Raw genomic sequence first — 16,989 nt, 5'->3', positions numbered from 1 at the left:
AGCGAGCTAAAACATATCGCAAATGTCAAAAATAATATAACGGGGTTAATATATATCGCGCACATGCGATATGTTTGTCACGAGGCGCAAAAAATAATTAAAAAGGGAATGCAACACGAGGACACCCATCCTAGTACGACTCTCACCCCAGCACGCTTAACTTCGGAGTTCTGATGGGATCCGGTGCTTTAGTGCTGGTATGATCGCATCCGACATGTTACCCCCGCCTTCGTCCCTTATGCTTGCCACTCCCAGGTCCACTGCAAAGATGATTGTCATTCTTACTACCATTACAACTGTTGCCTAATAATGGATAATGCCCTATATATACTACTTACTCCCCCCCCCTCAAACACGGAGACGAGTTTACCACGGTTTCCACCCCTCCCTCTATACCGCAGCAACACGTATTTTTTACCCCTTTCAGAACGCGCTCCTCGCGCCACAAAGCCGCCTCTAGACGCGTGACCAATGAGCAGCGAGCTAAAACATATCGCAAATGTCAAAAATAATATAACGGGGTTAATATATATCGCGCACATGCGATATGTTTGTCACGAGCCGCAAAAATAATTAAAAAGGGAATGCAACACGAGGACTTGCCAGGAGGTCACCCATCCTAGTACTACTCTCGCCCAAGCACGCTTAACTACGGAGTTCTGATGGGATCCGGTGCTTTAGTGCTGGTATGATCGCATCCGACATGTTACCCCCGCCTTCGTCCCTTATGCTTGCCACTCCCAAGTCCACTGCAAAGATGATTGTCATTCTTACTACCATTACAACCGTTGCCTAATAATGGATAATGCCCTATATATACTACTTACTCCCCCCCCTCAAACACGGAGACGAGTTTACCACGGTTTCCACCCCTCCCTCTATACCGCAGCAACACGTATTTTTTTACCCCATTCAGAACGCGCTCCTCGCGCCACAAAGCCGCCTCTAGACGCGTGACCAATGAGCAGCGAGCTAAAACATATCGCAAATGTCAAAAATAATATAACGGGGTTAATATATATCGCGCACATGCGATATGTTTGTCAGGAGGCGCAAAAAATAATTAAAAAGGGAATGCAACACGAGGATTTTCCAGGAGGTCACCCATCCTAGTACTACTCTCGCCCAAGCACGCTTAACTTCGGAGTTCTGATGGGATCCGGTGCTTTAGTGCTGGTATGATCGCATGCGACATGTTACCCCCGCCTTCGTCCCTTATGCTTGCCACTCCCAGGTCCACTGCAAAGATGATTGTCATTCTTACTACCATTACAACCGTTGCCTAATAATGGATAATGCCCTATATATACTACTTACTCCCCCCCCCCCTCAAACACGGAGACGAGTTTACCACGGTTTCCACCCCTCCCTCTATACCGCAGCAACACGTATTTTTTTACCCCTTTCAGAACGCGCTCCTCGCGCCACAAAGCCGCCTCTAGACGCGTGACCAATGAGCAGCGAGCTAAAACATATCGCAAATGTCAAAAATAATATAACGGGCTTAATATATATCGCGCACATGCGATATGTTTGTCACGAGGTGCAAAAAATAATTAAAAAGGGAATGCAACACGAGGATTTTCCAGGAGGTCACCCATCCTAGTACTACTCTCGCCCAAGCACGCTTAACTTCGGAATTCTGATGGGATCCGGTGCTTTAGTGCTGGTATGATCGCATCCGACATGTTACCCCCGCCTTCGTCCCTTATGCTTGCCACTCCCAGCTCCACTGCAAAGATGATTGTCATTCTTACTACCATTACAACCGTTGCCTAATAATGGATAATGCCCTATATATACTACTTACTCCCCCCCTCAAACACGGAGACGAGTTTACCACGGTTTCCACCCCTCCCTCTATACCGCAGCAACACGTATTTTTTTACCCCTTTCAGAACGCGCTCCTCGCGCCACAAAGCCGCCTCTAGACGCGTGACCGATGAGCAGCGAGCTAAAACATATCGCAAATGTCAAAAATAATATAACGGGCTTAATATATATCGCGCACATGCGATATGTTTGTCACGAGGCGCAAAAAATAATTAAAAAGGGAATGCAACACGAGGACTTACCAGGAGGTCACCCAACCTAGTACTACTCTCGCCCAAGCACGCTTAACTTCGGAGTTCTGATGGGATCCGGTGATTTAGTGCTGGTATGATCGCATCCAACATGTTACCCCCGCCTTCGTCCCTTATGCTTGCCACTCCCAGGTCCACTGCAAAGATGATTGCCATTCTTACTACCATTACAACCGTTGCCTAATAATGGATAATGCCCTATATATACTACTTACTCCCCCCCCCCCCCCTCAAACACGGAGACGAGTTTACCACGGTTTCCACCCCACCCTCGGAGTTCTGATGGGATCCGGTGCTTTAGTGCTGGTATGATCGCATCCGACATGTTACCCCCGCCTTCGTCCCTTATGCTTGCCACTCCCAGGTCCACTGCAAAGATGATTGTCATTCTTACTACCATTACAACCGTTGCCTAATAAAGGATAATGCCCTATATATACTACTTACTCCCCCCCCTTCAAACACGGAGACGAGTTTACCACGGTTTCCACCCCGCCCTCTATACCGCAGCAACACGTATTATTTTACCCCTTTCAGAACGCGCTCCTCGCGCCACAAAGCCGCCTCTAGACGCGTGACCAATGAGCAGCGAGCTAAAACATATCGCAAATGTCAAAAATAATATAACGGGGTTAATATATATCGCGCACATGCGATATGTTTGTCAGGAGGCGCAAAAAATAATTAAAAAGGGAATGCAACACGAGGATTTTCCAGGAGGTCACCCATCCTAGTACTACTATCGCCCAAGCACGCTTAACTTCGGAGTTCTGATGGGATCCGGTGCTTTAGTGCTGGTATGATCGCATCCGACATGTTACCCCCGCCTTCGTCCCTTATGCTTGCCACTCCCAGGTCCACTGCAAAGATGATTGTCATTCTTACTACCATTACAACCGTTGCCTAATAATGGATAATGCCCTATATATACTACTTACTCCCCCCCCCTCAAACACGGAGACGAGTTTACCACGGTTTCCACCCCTACCTCTATACCGCAGCAACACGTATTTTTCCCCTTTCAGAACGCGCTCCTCGCGCCACAAAGCCGCCTCTAGACGCGTGACCAATGAGCAGCGAGCTAAAACATATCGCAAATGTCAAAAATAATATAACGGGCTTAATATATCTCGCGCACATGCGATATGTTTGTCACGAGGCGCAAAAAATAATTAAAAAGGGAATGCAACACGAGGACTTCCCAGGAGGTCACCCAACCTAGTACTACTCTCGCCCAAGCACGCTTAACTTCGGAGTTCTGATGGGATCCGGTGATTTAGTGCTGGTATGATCGCATCCAACATGTTACCCCCGCCTTCGTCCCTTATGCTTGCCACTCCCAGGTCCACTGCAAAGATGATTGCCATTCTTACTACCATTACAACCGTTGCCTAATAATGGATAATGCCCTATATATACTACTTACTCCCCCCCCTCAAACACGGAGACGAGTTTACCACGGTTTCCACCCCGCCCTCTATACCGCAGCAACACGTATTATTTTACCCCTTTCAGAACGCGCTCCTCGCGCCACAAAGCCGCCTCTAGACGCGTGACCAATGAGCAGCGAGCAAAAATATATTGCAAATGTCAAAAATAATGTAACGGGGTTAATATATATCGCGCACATGCGATATGTTTGTCAGGAGGCGCAAAAAATAATTAAAAAGGGAATGCAACACGAGGATTTTCAAGGAGGTCACCCATCCTAGTACTACTCTCGCCCAAGCACGCTTAACTTCGGAGTTCTGATGGGATCCGGTGCTTTAGTGCTGGTATGATCGTATCCGACATGTTACCACCGCCTTCGTCCCTTATGCTTGCCACTCCCAGGTCCACTGCAAAGATGATTGTCATTCTTACTACCATTACAACCGTTGCCTAATAATGGATAATGCCCTATATATACTACTTACTCCCCCCCCCCTCAAACACGGCTACAAGTTTACCACGGTTTCCACCCCTCCCTCTATACCGCAGCAAAACATATTTTTTACCCCTTTCAGAACGCGCTCCTCGCGCCACAAAGCCGCCTCTAGACGCGTGACCAATGAGCAGCGAGCTAAAACATATCGCAAATGTCAAAAATAATATAACGGGGTTAATATATATCGCGCACATGCGATATGTTTGTCACGAGGCGCAAAAAATAATTAAAAAGGGAATGCAACACGAGGACACCCATCCTAGTACGACTCTCGCCCCAGCACGCTTAACTTCGGAGTTCTGATGGGATCCGGTGCTTTAGTGCTGGTATGATCGCATCCGACATGTTACCCCCGCCTTCGTCCCTTATGCTTGCCACTCCCAGGTCCACTGCAAAGATGATTGTCATTCTTACTACCATTACAACTGTTGCCTAATAATGGATAATGCCCTATATATACTACTTACTCCCCCCCCCCCTCAAACACGGAGACGAGTTTACCACGGTTTCCACCCCTCCCTCTATACCGCAGCAACACGTATTTTTTACCCCTTTCAGAACGCGCTCCTCGCGCCACAAAGCCGCCTCTAGACGCGTGACCAATGAGCAGCGAGCTAAAACATATCGCAAATGTCAAAAATAATATAACGGGGTTAATATATATCGCGCACATGCGATATGTTTGTCACGAGCCGCAAAAATAATTAAAAAGGGAATGCAACACGAGGACTTGCCAGGAGGTCACCCATCCTAGTACTACTCTCGCCCAAGCACGCTTAACTACGGAGTTCTGATGGGATCCGGTGCTTTAGTGCTGGTATGATCGCATCCGACATGTTACCCCCGCCTTCGTCCCTTATGCTTGCCACTCCCAAGTCCACTGCAAAGATGATTGTCATTCTTACTACCATTACAACCGTTGCCTAATAATGGATAATGCCCTATATATACTACTTACTCCCCCCCCTCAAACACGGAGACGAGTTTACCACGGTTTCCACCCCTCTCTCTATACCGCAGCAACACGTATTTTTTTACCCCATTCAGAACGCGCTCCTCGCGCCACAAAGCCGCCTCTAGACGCGTGACCAATGAGCAGCGAGCTAAAACATATCGCAAATGTCAAAAATAATATAACGGGGTTAATATATATCGCGCACATGCGATATGTTTGTCAGGAGGCGCAAAAAATAATTAAAAAAGGAATGCAACACGAGGATTTTCCAGGAGGTCACCCATCCTAGTACTACTCTCGCCCAAGCACGCTTAACTTCGGAGTTCTGATGGGATCCGGTGCTTTAGTGCTGGTATGATCGCATGCGACATGTTACCCCCGCCTTCGTCCCTTATGCTTGCCACTCCCAGGTCCACTGCCAAGATGATTGTCATTCTTACTACCATTACAACCGTTGCCTAATAATGGATAATGCCCTATATATACTACTTACTCCCCCCCCCCCTCAAACACGGAGACGAGTTTACCACGGTTTCCACCCCTCCCTCTATACCGCAGCAACACGTATTTTTTTACCCCTTTCAGAACGCGCTCCTCGCGCCACAAAGCCGCCTCTAGACGCGTGACCAATGAGCAGCGAGCTAAAACATATCGCAAATGTCAAAAATAATATAACGGGCTTAATATATATCGCGCACATGCGATATGTTTGTCACGAGGTGCAAAAAATAATTAAAAAGGGAATGCAACACGAGGATTTTCTAGGAGGTCACCCATCCTAGTACTACTCTCGCCCAAGCACGCTTAACTTCGGAATTCTGATGGGATCCGGTGCTTTAGTGCTGGTATGATCGCATCCGACATGTTACCCCCGCCTTCGTCCCTTATGCTTGCCACTCCCAGCTCCACTGCAAAGATGATTGTCATTCTTACTACCATTACAACCGTTGCCTAATAATGGATAATGCCCTATATATACTACTTACTCCCCCCCTCAAACACGGAGACGAGTTTACCACGGTTTCCACCCCTCCCTCTATACCGCAGCAACACGTATTTTTTTACCCCTTTCAGAACGCGCTCCTCGCGCCACAAAGCCGCCTCTAGACGCGTGACCGATGAGCAGCGAGCTAAAACATATCGCAAATGTCAAAAATAATATAACGGGCTTAATATATATCGCGCACATGCGATATGTTTGTCACGAGGCGCAAAAAATAATTAAAAAGGGAATGCAACACGAGGACTTACCAGGAGGTCACCCAACCTAGTACTACTCTCGCCCAAGCACGCTTAACTTCGGAGTTCTGATGGGATCCGGTGATTTAGTGCTGGTATGATCGCATCCAACATGTTACCCCCGCCTTCGTCCCTTATGCTTGCCACTCCCAGGTCCACTGCAAAGATGATTGCCATTCTTACTACCATTACAACCGTTGCCTAATAATGGATAATGCCCTATATATACTACTTACTCCCCCCCCCCTCAAACACGGAGACGAGTTTACCACGGTTTCCACCCCACCCTCGGAGTTCTGATGGGATCCGGTGCTTTAGTGCTGGTATGATCGCATCCGACATGTTACCCCCGCCTTCGTCCCTTATGCTTGCCACTCCCAGGTCCACTGCAAAGATGATTGTCATTCTTACTACCATTACAACCGTTGCCTAATAAAGGATAATGCCCTATATATACTACTTACTCCCCCCCCTTCAAACACGGAGACGAGTTTACCACGGTTTCCACCCCGCCCTCTATACCGCAGCAACACGTATTATTTTACCCCTTTCAGAACGCGCTCCTCGCGCCACAAAGCCGCCTCTAGACGCGTGACCAATGAGCAGCGAGCTAAAACATATCGCAAATGTCAAAAATAATATAACGGGGTTAATATATATCGCGCACATGCGATATGTTTGTCAGGAGGCGCAAAAAATAATTAAAAAGGGAATGCAACACGAGGATTTTCCAGGAGGTCACCCATCCTAGTACTACTCTCGCCCAAGCACGCTTAACTTCGGAGTTCTGATGGGATCCGGTGCTTTAGTGCTGGTATGATCGCATCCGACATGTTACCCCCGCCTTCGTCCCTTATGCTTGCCACTCCCAGGTCCACTGCAAAGATGATTGTCATTCTTACTACCATTACAACCGTTGCCTAATAATGGATAATGCCCTATATATACTACTTACTCCCCCCCCCTCAAACACGGAGACGAGTTTACCACGGTTTCCACCCCTACCTCTATACCGCAGCAACACGTATTTTTCCCCTTTCAGAACGCGCTCCTCGCGCCACAAAGCCGCCTCTAGACGCGTGACCAATGAGCAGCGAGCTAAAACATATCGCAAATGTCAAAAATAATATAACGGGCTTAATATATCTCGCGCACATGCGATATGTTTGTCACGAGGCGCAAAAAATAATTAAAAAGGGAATGCAACACGAGGACTTCCCAGGAGGTCACCCAACCTAGTACTACTCTCGCCCAAGCACGCTTAACTTCGGAGTTCTGATGGGATCCGGTGATTTAGTGCTGGTATGATCGCATCCAACATGTTACCCCCGCCTTCGTCCCTTATGCTTGCCACTCCCAGGTCCACTGCAAAGATGATTGCCATTCTTACTACCATTACAACCGTTGCCTAATAATGGATAATGCCCTATATATACTACTTACTCCCCCCCCCTCAAACATGGAGACGAGTTTACCACGGTTTCTACCCCACCCTCGGAGTTCTGATGGGATCCGGTGCTTTAGTGCTGGTATGATCGCATCCGACATGTTACCCCCGCCTTCGTCCCTTATGCTTGCCACTCCCAGGTCCACTTCAAAGATGATTGTCATTCTTACTACCATTACAACCGTTGCCTAATAAAGGATAATGCCCTATATATACTACTTACTCCCCCCCATCAAACACGGAGACGAGTTTACCACGGTTTCCACCCCTCCCTCTATACCGCAGCAACACGTATTTTTTTACCCCTTTCAGAAGGCGCTCCTCGCGCCACAAAGCTGGCTCTAGACGCGTGACCAATGAGCAGCGAGCTAAAACATATCGCAAATGTCAAAAATAATATAACGGGGTTAATATATATCGCGCACATGCGATATGTTTGTCAGGAGGCGCAAAAAATAATTAAAAAGGGAATGCAACACGAGGATTTTCCAGGAGGTCACCCATCCTAGTACTACTCTCGCCCAAGCACGCTTAACTTCGGAGTTCTGATGGGATCCGGTGCTTTAGTGCTGGTATGATCGCATCCGACATGTTACCCCCGCCTTCGTCCCTTATGCTTGCCACTCCCAGGTCCACTGCAAAGATGATTGTCATTCTTACTACCATTACAACCGTTGCCTAATAATGGATAATGCCCTATATATACTACTTACTCCCCCCCCCCTCAAACACGGAGACGAGTTTACCACGGTTTCCACCCCTACCTCTATACCGCAGCAACACGTATTTTTCCCCTTTCAGAACGCGCTCCTCGCGCCACAAAGCCGCCTCTAGACGCGTGACCAATGAGCAGCGAGCTAAAACATATCGCAAATGTCAAAAATAATATAACGGGCTTAATATATCTCGCGCACATGCGATATGTTTGTCACGAGGCGCAAAAAATAATTAAAAAGGGAATGCAACACGAGGACTTCCCAGGAGGTCACCCAACCTAGTACTACTCTCGCCCAAGCACGCTTAACTTCGGAGTTCTGATGGGATCCGGTGATTTAGTGCTGGTATGATCGCATCCAACATGTTACCCCCGCCTTCGTCCCTTATGCTTGCCACTCCCAGGTCCACTGCAAAGATGATTGCCATTCTTACTACCATTACAACCGTTGCCTAATAATGGATAATGCCCTATATATACTACTTACTCCCCCCCCCCCCTCAAACATGGAGACGAGTTTACCACGGTTTCTACCCCACCCTCGGAGTTCTGATGGGATCCGGTGCTTTAGTGCTGGTATGATCGCATCCGACATGTTACCCCCGCCTTCGTCCCTTATGCTTGCCACTCCCAGGTCCACTTCAAAGATGATTGTCATTCTTACTACCATTACAACCGTTGCCTAATAAAGGATAATGCCCTATATATACTACTTACTCCCCCCCATCAAACACGGAGACGAGTTTACCACGGTTTCCACCCCTCCCTCTATACCGCAGCAACACGTATTTTTTTACCCCTTTCAGAAGGTGCTCCTCGCGCCACAAAGCTGGCTCTAGACGCGTGACCAATGAGCAGCGAGCTAAAACATATCGCAAATGTCAAAAATAATATAACGGGGTTAATATATATCGCGCACATGCGATATGTTTGTCAGGAGGCGCAAAAAATAATTAAAAAGGGAATGCAACACGAGGATTTTCCAGGAGGTCACCCATCCTAGTACTACTCTCGCCCAAGCACGCTTAACTTCGGAGTTCTGATGGGATCCGGTGCTTTAGTGCTGGTATGATCGCATCCGACATGTTACCCCCGCCTTCGTCCCTTATGCTTGCCACTCCCAGGTCCACTGCAAAGATGATTGTCATTCTTACTACCATTACAACCGTTGCCTAATAATGGATAATGCCCTATATATACTACTTACTCCCCCCCTCAAACACGGAGACGAGTTTACCACGGTTTCCACCCCTCCCTCTATACCGCAGCAACACGTATTTTTTCCCCTTTCAGAATGCGCTCCTCGCGCCACAAAGCCGCCTCTAGACGCGTGACCAATGAGCAGCGAGCTAAAACATATCGCAAATGTCAAAAATAATATAACGGGCTTAATATATATCGCGCACATGCGATATGTTTGTCACGAGGCGCAAAAAATAATTAAAAAGGGAATGCAACACGAGGACTTCCCAGGAGGTCACCCAACCTAGTACTACTCTCGCCCAAGCACGCTTAACTTCGGAGTTCTGATGGGATCCGGTGATTTAGTGCTGGTATGATCGCATCCAACATGTTACCCCCGCCTTCGTCCCTTATGCTTGCCACTCCTAGGTCCATTGCAAAGATGATTGCCATTCTTACTACCATTACAACCGTTGCCTAATAATGGATAATGCCCTATATATACTACTTACTCCCCCCCCTCAAACACGGAGACGAGTTTACCACGGTTTCCACCCCACCCTCGGAGTTCTGATGGGATCCGGTGCTTTAGTGCTGGTATGATCGCATCCGACATGTTACCCCCGCCTTCGTCCCTTATGCTTGCCACTCCCAGGTCCACTGCAAAGATGATTGTCATTCTTACTACCATTACAACCGTTGCCTAATAAAGGATAATGCCCTATATATACTACTTACTCCCCCCCCCCCCTCAAACACGGAGACGAGTTTACCACGGTTTCCACCCCTCCCTCTATACCGCAGCAACACGTATTTTTTTACCCCTTTCAGAAGGCGCTCCTCGCGCCACAAAGCTGGCTCTAGACGCGTGACCAATGAGCAGCGAGCTAAAACATATCGCAAATGTCAAAAATAATATAACGGGGTTAATATATATCGCGCACATGCGATATGTTTGTCACGAGGCGCAAAAAATAATTAAAAAGGGAATGCAACACGAGGATTTTCCAGGAGGTCACCCATCCTAGTACCACTCTCGCCCAAGCACGCTTAACTTCGGAGTTCTGATGGGATCCGGTGCTTTAGTGCTAGTATGATCGCATCAGACATGTTACCCCCGCCTTCGTCCCTTATGCTTTCCACTCCCAGGTCCACTGCAAAGATGATTGTCATTCTTACTACCATTACAACCGTTGCCTAATAATGGATAATGCCCTATATATACTACTTACTCCCCCCCCTCAAACACGGAGACGAGTTTACCACGGTTTCCACCCCTCCCTCTATACCGCAGCAACACGTAATTTTTTACCCCATTCAGAACGCGCTCCTCGCGCCACAAAGCCGCCTCTAGACGCGTGACCAATGAGCAGCGAGCTAAAACATATCGCAAATGTCAAAAATAATATAACGGGGTTAATATATATCGCGCACATGCGATATGTTTGTCAGGAGGCGCAAAAAATAATTAAAACGGGAATGCAACACGAGGATTTTCCAGGAGGTCACCCATCCTAGTACTACTCTCGCCCAAGCACGCTTAACTTCGGAGTTCTGATGGGATCCGGTGCTTTAGTGCTGGTATGATCGCATCCGACATTTTACCCCCGCCTTCGTCCCTTATGCTTGCCACTCCCAGGTCCACTTCAAAGATGATTGTCATTCTTACTACCATTACAACCGTTGCCTAATAATGGATAATGCCCTATATATACTACTTACTCCCCCCCCCTCAAACACGGAGACGACTTTACCACGGTTTCCACCCCTCCCTCTATACCGCAGCAACACGTATTTTTTTACCCCTTTCAGAACGCGCTCCTCGCGCCACAAAGCCGCCTCTAGACGCGTGACCAATGAGCAGCGAGCTAAAACATATCGCAAATGTCAAAAATAATATAACGGGCTTAATATATATCGCGCACATGCGATATGTTTGTCACGAGGCGCAAAAAATAATTAAAAAGGGAATGTAACACGAGGACTTCCCAGGAGGTCACCCAACCTAGTACTACTCTCGCCCAAGCACGCTTAACATCGGAGTTCTGATGGGATCCGGTGATTTAGTGCTGGTATGATCGCATCCAACATGTTACCCCCGCCTTCGTCCCTTATGCTTGCCACTCCCAGGTCCACTGCAAAGATGATTGCCATTCTTACTACCATTACAACCGTTGCCTAATAATGGATAATGCCCTATATATACTACTTACTCCCCCCCTCAAACACGGAGACGAGTTTACCACGGTTTCCACCCCACCCTCGGAGTTCTGATGGGATCCGGTGCTTTAGTGCTGGTATGATCGCATCCGACATGTTACCCCCGCCTTCGTCCCATATGCTTGCCACTCCCAGGTCCACTGCAAAGATGATTGTCATTCTTACTACCATTACAACCGTTGCCTAATAAAGGATAATGCCCTATATATACTACTTACTCCCCCCCCCCTCAAACACGAAGACGAGTTTACCACGGTTTCCACCCCGCCCTCTATACCGCAGCAACACGTATTATTTTACCCCTTTCAGAACGCGCTCCTCGCGCCACAAAGCCGCCTCTAGACGCGTGACCAATGAGCAGCGAGCTAAAACATATCGCAAATGTCAAAAATAATATAACGGGGTTAATATATATCGCGCACATGCGATATGTTTGTCAGGAGGCGCAAAAAATAATTAAAAAGGGAATGCAACACGAGGATTTTCCAGGAGGTCACCCATCCTAGTACTACTCTCGCCCAAGCACGCTTAACTTCGGAGTTCTGATGGGATCCGGTGCTTTAGTGCTGGTATGATCGCATCTGACATGTTACCCCCGCCTTCGTCCCTTATGCTTGCCACTCCCAGGTCCACTGCAAAGATGATTGTCATTCTTACTACCATTACAACCGTTGCCTAATAATGGATAATGCCCTATATATACTACTTACTCCCCCCCCCTCAAACACGGAGACGAGTTTACCACGGTTTCCACCCCTCCCTCTATACCGCAGCAACACGTATTTTTTTACCCCATTCAGAACGCGCTCCTCGCGCCACAAAGCCGCCTCTAGACGCGTGACCAATGAGCAGCGAGCTAAAACATATCGCAAATGTCAAAAATAATATAACGGTGTTAATATATATCGCGCACATGCGATATGTTTGTCAGGAGGCGCAAAAAATAATTAAAAAGGGAATGCAACACGAGGATTTTCCAGGAGGTCACCCATCCTAGTACTACTCTCGCCCAAGCACGCTTAACTTCGGAGTTCTGATGGGATTCGGTGCTTTAGTGCTGGTATGATCGCATCCGACATGTTACCCCCGCCTTCGTCCCTTATGCTTGCCACTCCCAGGTCCACTGCCAAGATGATTGTCATTCTTACTACCATTACAACCGTTGCCTAATAATGGATAATGCCCTATATATACTACTTACTCCCCCCCCCCTCAAACACGGAGACGAGTTTACCACGGTTTCCACCCCTCCCTCTATACCGCAGCAACACGTATTTTTTTACCCCTTTCAGAACGCGCTCCTCGCGCCACAAAGCCGCCTCTAGACGCGTGACCAATGAGCAGCGAGCTAAAACATATCGCAAATGTCAAAAATAATATAACGGGCTTAATATATATCGCGCACATGCGATATGTTTGTCACGAGGCGCAAAAAATAATTAAAAAGGGAATGCAACACGAGGACTTCCCAGGAGGTCACCCAACCTAGTACTACTCTCGCCCAAGCACGATCAACTTCGGAGTTCTGATGGGATCCGGTGATTTAGTGCTGGTATGATCGCATCCAACATGTTACCCCCGCCTTCGTCCCTTATGCTTGCCACTCCCAGGTCCACTGCAAAGATGATTGCCATTCTTACTACCATTACAACCGTTGCCTAATAATGGATAATGCCCTATATATACTACTTACTCCCCCCCCCTCAAACACGGAGACGAGTTTACCACGGTTTCCACCCCACCCTCGGAGTTCTGATGGGATCCGGTGCTTTAGTGCTGGTATGATCGCATCCGACATGTTACCCCCGCCTTCGTCCCTTATGCTTGCCACCCCCAGGTCCACTGCAAAGATGATTGTCATTCTTACTACCATTACAACCGTTGCCTAATAAAGGATAATGCCCTATATATACTACTTACTCCCCCCCCCTCAAACACGGAGACGAGTTTACCACGGTTTCCACCCCTCCCTCTATACCGCAGCAACACGTATTTTTTTACCCCTTTCAGAACGCGCTCCTCGCGCCACAAAGCCTCCTCTAGACGCGTGACCAATGAGCAGCGAGCTAAAACATATCGCAAATGTCAAAAATAATATAACGGGGTTAATATATATCGCGCACATGCGATATGTTTGTCAGGAGGCGCAAAAAATAATTAAAAAGGGAATGCAACACGAGGATTTTCCAGGAGGTCACCCATCCTAATACTATTCTCGCCCAAGCACGCTTAACTTCGGAGTTCTGATGGGATCCGGTGCTTTAGTGCTGGTATGATCGCATCCGACATGTTACCCCCGCCTTCGTCCCTTATGCTTGCCACTCCCAGGTCCACTGCAAAGATGATTGTCATTCTTACTACCATTACAACCGTTGCCTAATAATGGATAATGCCCTATATATACTACTTACTCCCCCCCCCTCAAACACGGAGACGAGTTTACCACGGTTTCCACCCCTCCCTCTATACCGCAGCAACACGTATTTTTTACCCCATTCAGAACGCGCTCCTCGCGCCACAAAGCCGCCTCTAGACGCGTGACCAATGAGCAGCGAGCTAAAACATATCGCAAATGTCAAAAATAATATAACGGGGTTAATATATATCGCGCACATGCGATATGTTTGTCAGGAGGCGCAAAAAATAATTAAAAAGGGAATGCAACACGAGGATTTTCCAGGAGGTCACCCATCCTAGTACTACTCTCGCCCAAGCACGCTTAACTTCGGAGTTCTGATGGGATCCGGTGCTTTAGTGCTGGTATGATCGCATGCGACATGTTACCCCCGCCTTCGTCCCTTATGCTTGCCACTCCCAGGTCCACTTCCAAGATGATTGTCATTCTTACTACCATTACAACCGTTGCCTAATAATGGATAATGCCCTATATATACTACTTACTCCCCCCCCCTCAAACACGGAGACGAGTTTACCACGGTTTCCACCCCTCCCTCTATACCGCAGCAACACGTATTTTTTTACCCCTTTCAGAACGCGCTCCTCGCGCCACAAAGCCGCCTCTAAACGCGTGACCAATGAGCAGCGAGCTAAAACATATCGCAAATGTCAAAAATAATATAACGGCCTTAATATATATCGCGCACATGCGATATGTTTGTCACGAGGCGCAAAAAATAATTAAAAAGGGAATGCAACACGAGGACTTCCCAGGAGGTCACCCAACCTAGTACTACTCTCGCCCAAGCACGATCAACTTCGGAGTTCTGATGGGATCCAGTGATTTAGTGCTGGTATGATCGCATCCAACATGTTACCCCCGCCTTCGTCCCTTATGCTTGCCACTCCCAGGTCCACTGCAAAGATGATTGCCATTCTTACTACCATTACAACCGTTGCCTAATAATGGATAATGCCCTATATATACTACTTACTCCCCCCCCCCTCAAACACGGAGACGAGTTTACCACGGTTTCCACCCCACCCTCGGAGTTCTGATGGGATCCGGTGCTTTAGTGCTGGTATGATCGCATCCGACATGTTACCCCCGCCTTCGTCCCTTATGCTTGCCACCCCCAGGTCCACTGCAAAGATGATTGTCATTCTTACTACCATTACAACCGTTGCCTAATAAAGGATAATGCCCTATATATACTACTTACTCCCCCCCCCTCAAACACGGAGACGAGTTTACCACGGTTTCCACCCCTCCCTCTATACCGCAGCAACACGTATTTTTTTACCCCTTTCAGAACGCGCTCCTCGCGCCACAAAGCCTCCTCTAGACGCGTGACCAATGAGCAGCGAGCTAAAACATATCGCAAATGTCAAAAATAATATAACGGGGTTAATATATATCGCGCACATGCGATATGTTTGTCAGGAGGCGCAAAAAATAATTAAAAAGGGAATGCAACACGAGGATTTTCCAGGAGGTCACCCATCCTAGTACTATTCTCGCCCAAGCACGCTTAACTTCGGAGTTCTGATGGGATCCGGTGCTTTAGTGCTGGTATGATCGCATCCGACATGTTACCCCCGCCTTCGTCCCTTATGCTTGCCACTCCCAGGTCCACTGCAAAGATGATTGTCATTCTTACTACCATTACAACCGTTGCCTAATAATGGATAATGCCCTATATATACTACTTACTCCCCCCCCCCTCAAACACGGAGACGAGTTTACCACGGTTTCCACCCCTCCCTCTATACCGCAGCAACACGTATTTTTTTACCCCTTTCAGAACGCGCTCCACGCGCCACAAAGCCGCCTCTAGACGCGTGACCAATGAGCAGCGAGCTAAAACATATCGCAAATGTCAAAAATAATATAACGGGCTTAATATATATCGCGCACATGCGATATGTTTGTCACGAGGCGCAAAAAATAATTAAAAAGGGAATGCAACACGAGGACTTCCCAGGAGGTCACCCAACCTAGTACTACTCTCGCCCAAGCACGCTTAACTTCGGAGTTCTGATGGGATCCGGTGATTTAGTGCTGGTATGATCGCATCCAACATGTTACCCCCGCCTTCGTCCCTTATGCTTGCCACTCCCAGGTCCACTGCAAAGATGATTGCCATTCTTACTACCATTACAACCGTTGCCTAATAATGGATAATGCCCTATATATACTACTTACTCCCCCCCCCTCATACACGGAGACGAGTTTACCACGGTTTCGACCCCACCCTCGGAGTTCTGATGGGATCCGGTGCTTTAGTGCTGGTATGATCGCATCCGACATGTTACCCCCGCCTTCGTCCCTTATGCTTGCCACTCCCAGGTCCACTGCAAAGATGATTGTCATTCTTACTACCATTACAACCGTTGCCTAATAAAGGATAATGCCCTATATATACTACTTACTCCCCCCCCCCCTCAAACACGGAGACGAGTTTACCACGGTTTCCACCCCTCCCTCTATACCGCAGCAACACGTATTTTTTTACCCCTTTCAGAACGCGCTCCTCGCGCCACAAAGCCGCCTCTAGACGCGTGACCAATGAGCAGCGAGCTAAAACATATCGCAAATGTCAAAAATAATATAACGGGGTTAATATATATCGCGCACATGCGATATGTTTGTCAGGAGGCGCAAAAAATAATTAAAAAGGGAATGCAACACGAGGATTTTCCAGGAGGTCACCCATCCTAGTACTACTCTCGCCCAAGCACGCTTAACTTCGGAGTTCTGATGGGATCCGGTGCTTTAGTGCTGGTATGATCGCATCCGACATGTTACCCCCGCCTTCGTCC

General features: G+C 47.9%; 29 non-coding genes and 2 pseudogenes across 29 annotated transcripts; all 31 read right to left on the bottom strand.

Annotated features, from left to right (window-relative positions):
* Positions 1–105: 105 nt before the first annotated feature.
* On the bottom strand, positions 106–211 carry LOC141024622 (5S ribosomal RNA; annotated as a pseudogene).
* A 370-nt stretch (positions 212–581) lies between these two features.
* Positions 582–700, bottom strand: LOC141023823 (5S ribosomal RNA). Its single transcript, XR_012185420.1, has one exon. It is a non-coding gene; the product is annotated as a 5S ribosomal RNA (ribosomal RNA).
* Positions 701–1,071: 371 nt separating this feature from the next.
* On the bottom strand, positions 1,072–1,190 carry LOC141023519 (5S ribosomal RNA). The gene has a single exon (XR_012185120.1). It is a non-coding gene; the product is annotated as a 5S ribosomal RNA (ribosomal RNA).
* Positions 1,191–1,564: 374 nt separating this feature from the next.
* LOC141023809 (5S ribosomal RNA) lies at positions 1,565–1,683 on the bottom strand. The gene has a single exon (XR_012185407.1). It is a non-coding gene; the product is annotated as a 5S ribosomal RNA (ribosomal RNA).
* A 370-nt stretch (positions 1,684–2,053) lies between these two features.
* On the bottom strand, positions 2,054–2,172 carry LOC141023946 (5S ribosomal RNA). Its single transcript, XR_012185544.1, has one exon. It is a non-coding gene; the product is annotated as a 5S ribosomal RNA (ribosomal RNA).
* A 604-nt stretch (positions 2,173–2,776) lies between these two features.
* On the bottom strand, positions 2,777–2,895 carry LOC141023983 (5S ribosomal RNA). The gene has a single exon (XR_012185581.1). It is a non-coding gene; the product is annotated as a 5S ribosomal RNA (ribosomal RNA).
* Positions 2,896–3,264: 369 nt separating this feature from the next.
* On the bottom strand, positions 3,265–3,383 carry LOC141025104 (5S ribosomal RNA). The gene has a single exon (XR_012186601.1). It is a non-coding gene; the product is annotated as a 5S ribosomal RNA (ribosomal RNA).
* A 371-nt stretch (positions 3,384–3,754) lies between these two features.
* LOC141024205 (5S ribosomal RNA) lies at positions 3,755–3,873 on the bottom strand. Its single transcript, XR_012185802.1, has one exon. It is a non-coding gene; the product is annotated as a 5S ribosomal RNA (ribosomal RNA).
* Positions 3,874–4,245: 372 nt separating this feature from the next.
* LOC141024566 (5S ribosomal RNA) lies at positions 4,246–4,351 on the bottom strand (annotated as a pseudogene).
* Positions 4,352–4,723: 372 nt separating this feature from the next.
* LOC141023822 (5S ribosomal RNA) lies at positions 4,724–4,842 on the bottom strand. Its single transcript, XR_012185419.1, has one exon. It is a non-coding gene; the product is annotated as a 5S ribosomal RNA (ribosomal RNA).
* Positions 4,843–5,213: 371 nt separating this feature from the next.
* On the bottom strand, positions 5,214–5,332 carry LOC141023518 (5S ribosomal RNA). The gene has a single exon (XR_012185119.1). It is a non-coding gene; the product is annotated as a 5S ribosomal RNA (ribosomal RNA).
* A 374-nt stretch (positions 5,333–5,706) lies between these two features.
* Positions 5,707–5,825, bottom strand: LOC141024022 (5S ribosomal RNA). Its single transcript, XR_012185620.1, has one exon. It is a non-coding gene; the product is annotated as a 5S ribosomal RNA (ribosomal RNA).
* Positions 5,826–6,195: 370 nt separating this feature from the next.
* LOC141023945 (5S ribosomal RNA) lies at positions 6,196–6,314 on the bottom strand. The gene has a single exon (XR_012185543.1). It is a non-coding gene; the product is annotated as a 5S ribosomal RNA (ribosomal RNA).
* A 600-nt stretch (positions 6,315–6,914) lies between these two features.
* LOC141025143 (5S ribosomal RNA) lies at positions 6,915–7,033 on the bottom strand. Its single transcript, XR_012186640.1, has one exon. It is a non-coding gene; the product is annotated as a 5S ribosomal RNA (ribosomal RNA).
* A 369-nt stretch (positions 7,034–7,402) lies between these two features.
* On the bottom strand, positions 7,403–7,521 carry LOC141025103 (5S ribosomal RNA). Its single transcript, XR_012186600.1, has one exon. It is a non-coding gene; the product is annotated as a 5S ribosomal RNA (ribosomal RNA).
* Positions 7,522–8,119: 598 nt separating this feature from the next.
* Positions 8,120–8,238, bottom strand: LOC141025142 (5S ribosomal RNA). The gene has a single exon (XR_012186639.1). It is a non-coding gene; the product is annotated as a 5S ribosomal RNA (ribosomal RNA).
* A 370-nt stretch (positions 8,239–8,608) lies between these two features.
* Positions 8,609–8,727, bottom strand: LOC141025102 (5S ribosomal RNA). Its single transcript, XR_012186599.1, has one exon. It is a non-coding gene; the product is annotated as a 5S ribosomal RNA (ribosomal RNA).
* Positions 8,728–9,328: 601 nt separating this feature from the next.
* On the bottom strand, positions 9,329–9,447 carry LOC141025141 (5S ribosomal RNA). The gene has a single exon (XR_012186638.1). It is a non-coding gene; the product is annotated as a 5S ribosomal RNA (ribosomal RNA).
* A 368-nt stretch (positions 9,448–9,815) lies between these two features.
* LOC141025101 (5S ribosomal RNA) lies at positions 9,816–9,934 on the bottom strand. Its single transcript, XR_012186598.1, has one exon. It is a non-coding gene; the product is annotated as a 5S ribosomal RNA (ribosomal RNA).
* A 601-nt stretch (positions 9,935–10,535) lies between these two features.
* Positions 10,536–10,654, bottom strand: LOC141024201 (5S ribosomal RNA). Its single transcript, XR_012185798.1, has one exon. It is a non-coding gene; the product is annotated as a 5S ribosomal RNA (ribosomal RNA).
* A 371-nt stretch (positions 10,655–11,025) lies between these two features.
* On the bottom strand, positions 11,026–11,144 carry LOC141025140 (5S ribosomal RNA). The gene has a single exon (XR_012186637.1). It is a non-coding gene; the product is annotated as a 5S ribosomal RNA (ribosomal RNA).
* Positions 11,145–11,516: 372 nt separating this feature from the next.
* LOC141024135 (5S ribosomal RNA) lies at positions 11,517–11,635 on the bottom strand. The gene has a single exon (XR_012185732.1). It is a non-coding gene; the product is annotated as a 5S ribosomal RNA (ribosomal RNA).
* Positions 11,636–12,233: 598 nt separating this feature from the next.
* On the bottom strand, positions 12,234–12,352 carry LOC141023719 (5S ribosomal RNA). The gene has a single exon (XR_012185317.1). It is a non-coding gene; the product is annotated as a 5S ribosomal RNA (ribosomal RNA).
* Positions 12,353–12,724: 372 nt separating this feature from the next.
* On the bottom strand, positions 12,725–12,843 carry LOC141023958 (5S ribosomal RNA). Its single transcript, XR_012185556.1, has one exon. It is a non-coding gene; the product is annotated as a 5S ribosomal RNA (ribosomal RNA).
* A 373-nt stretch (positions 12,844–13,216) lies between these two features.
* LOC141024176 (5S ribosomal RNA) lies at positions 13,217–13,335 on the bottom strand. Its single transcript, XR_012185773.1, has one exon. It is a non-coding gene; the product is annotated as a 5S ribosomal RNA (ribosomal RNA).
* A 599-nt stretch (positions 13,336–13,934) lies between these two features.
* On the bottom strand, positions 13,935–14,053 carry LOC141025063 (5S ribosomal RNA). Its single transcript, XR_012186560.1, has one exon. It is a non-coding gene; the product is annotated as a 5S ribosomal RNA (ribosomal RNA).
* Positions 14,054–14,424: 371 nt separating this feature from the next.
* On the bottom strand, positions 14,425–14,543 carry LOC141023517 (5S ribosomal RNA). Its single transcript, XR_012185118.1, has one exon. It is a non-coding gene; the product is annotated as a 5S ribosomal RNA (ribosomal RNA).
* A 372-nt stretch (positions 14,544–14,915) lies between these two features.
* Positions 14,916–15,034, bottom strand: LOC141024301 (5S ribosomal RNA). Its single transcript, XR_012185898.1, has one exon. It is a non-coding gene; the product is annotated as a 5S ribosomal RNA (ribosomal RNA).
* A 600-nt stretch (positions 15,035–15,634) lies between these two features.
* LOC141023551 (5S ribosomal RNA) lies at positions 15,635–15,753 on the bottom strand. The gene has a single exon (XR_012185151.1). It is a non-coding gene; the product is annotated as a 5S ribosomal RNA (ribosomal RNA).
* Positions 15,754–16,126: 373 nt separating this feature from the next.
* LOC141025100 (5S ribosomal RNA) lies at positions 16,127–16,245 on the bottom strand. Its single transcript, XR_012186597.1, has one exon. It is a non-coding gene; the product is annotated as a 5S ribosomal RNA (ribosomal RNA).
* Positions 16,246–16,846: 601 nt separating this feature from the next.
* Positions 16,847–16,965, bottom strand: LOC141025139 (5S ribosomal RNA). Its single transcript, XR_012186636.1, has one exon. It is a non-coding gene; the product is annotated as a 5S ribosomal RNA (ribosomal RNA).
* Between the last annotated feature and the right edge of the window lie 24 nt (positions 16,966–16,989).

Source organism: Aegilops tauschii, chromosome 5, assembly GCF_002575655.3.
Source record: "Aegilops tauschii subsp. strangulata cultivar AL8/78 chromosome 5, Aet v6.0, whole genome shotgun sequence".
Classification (NCBI taxonomy): Eukaryota; Viridiplantae; Streptophyta; class Magnoliopsida; order Poales; family Poaceae; genus Aegilops; species Aegilops tauschii.
The sequence above is the reverse complement of the archived record's forward strand: the minus strand, read 5'-3'. Positions and strand labels throughout refer to the sequence as shown.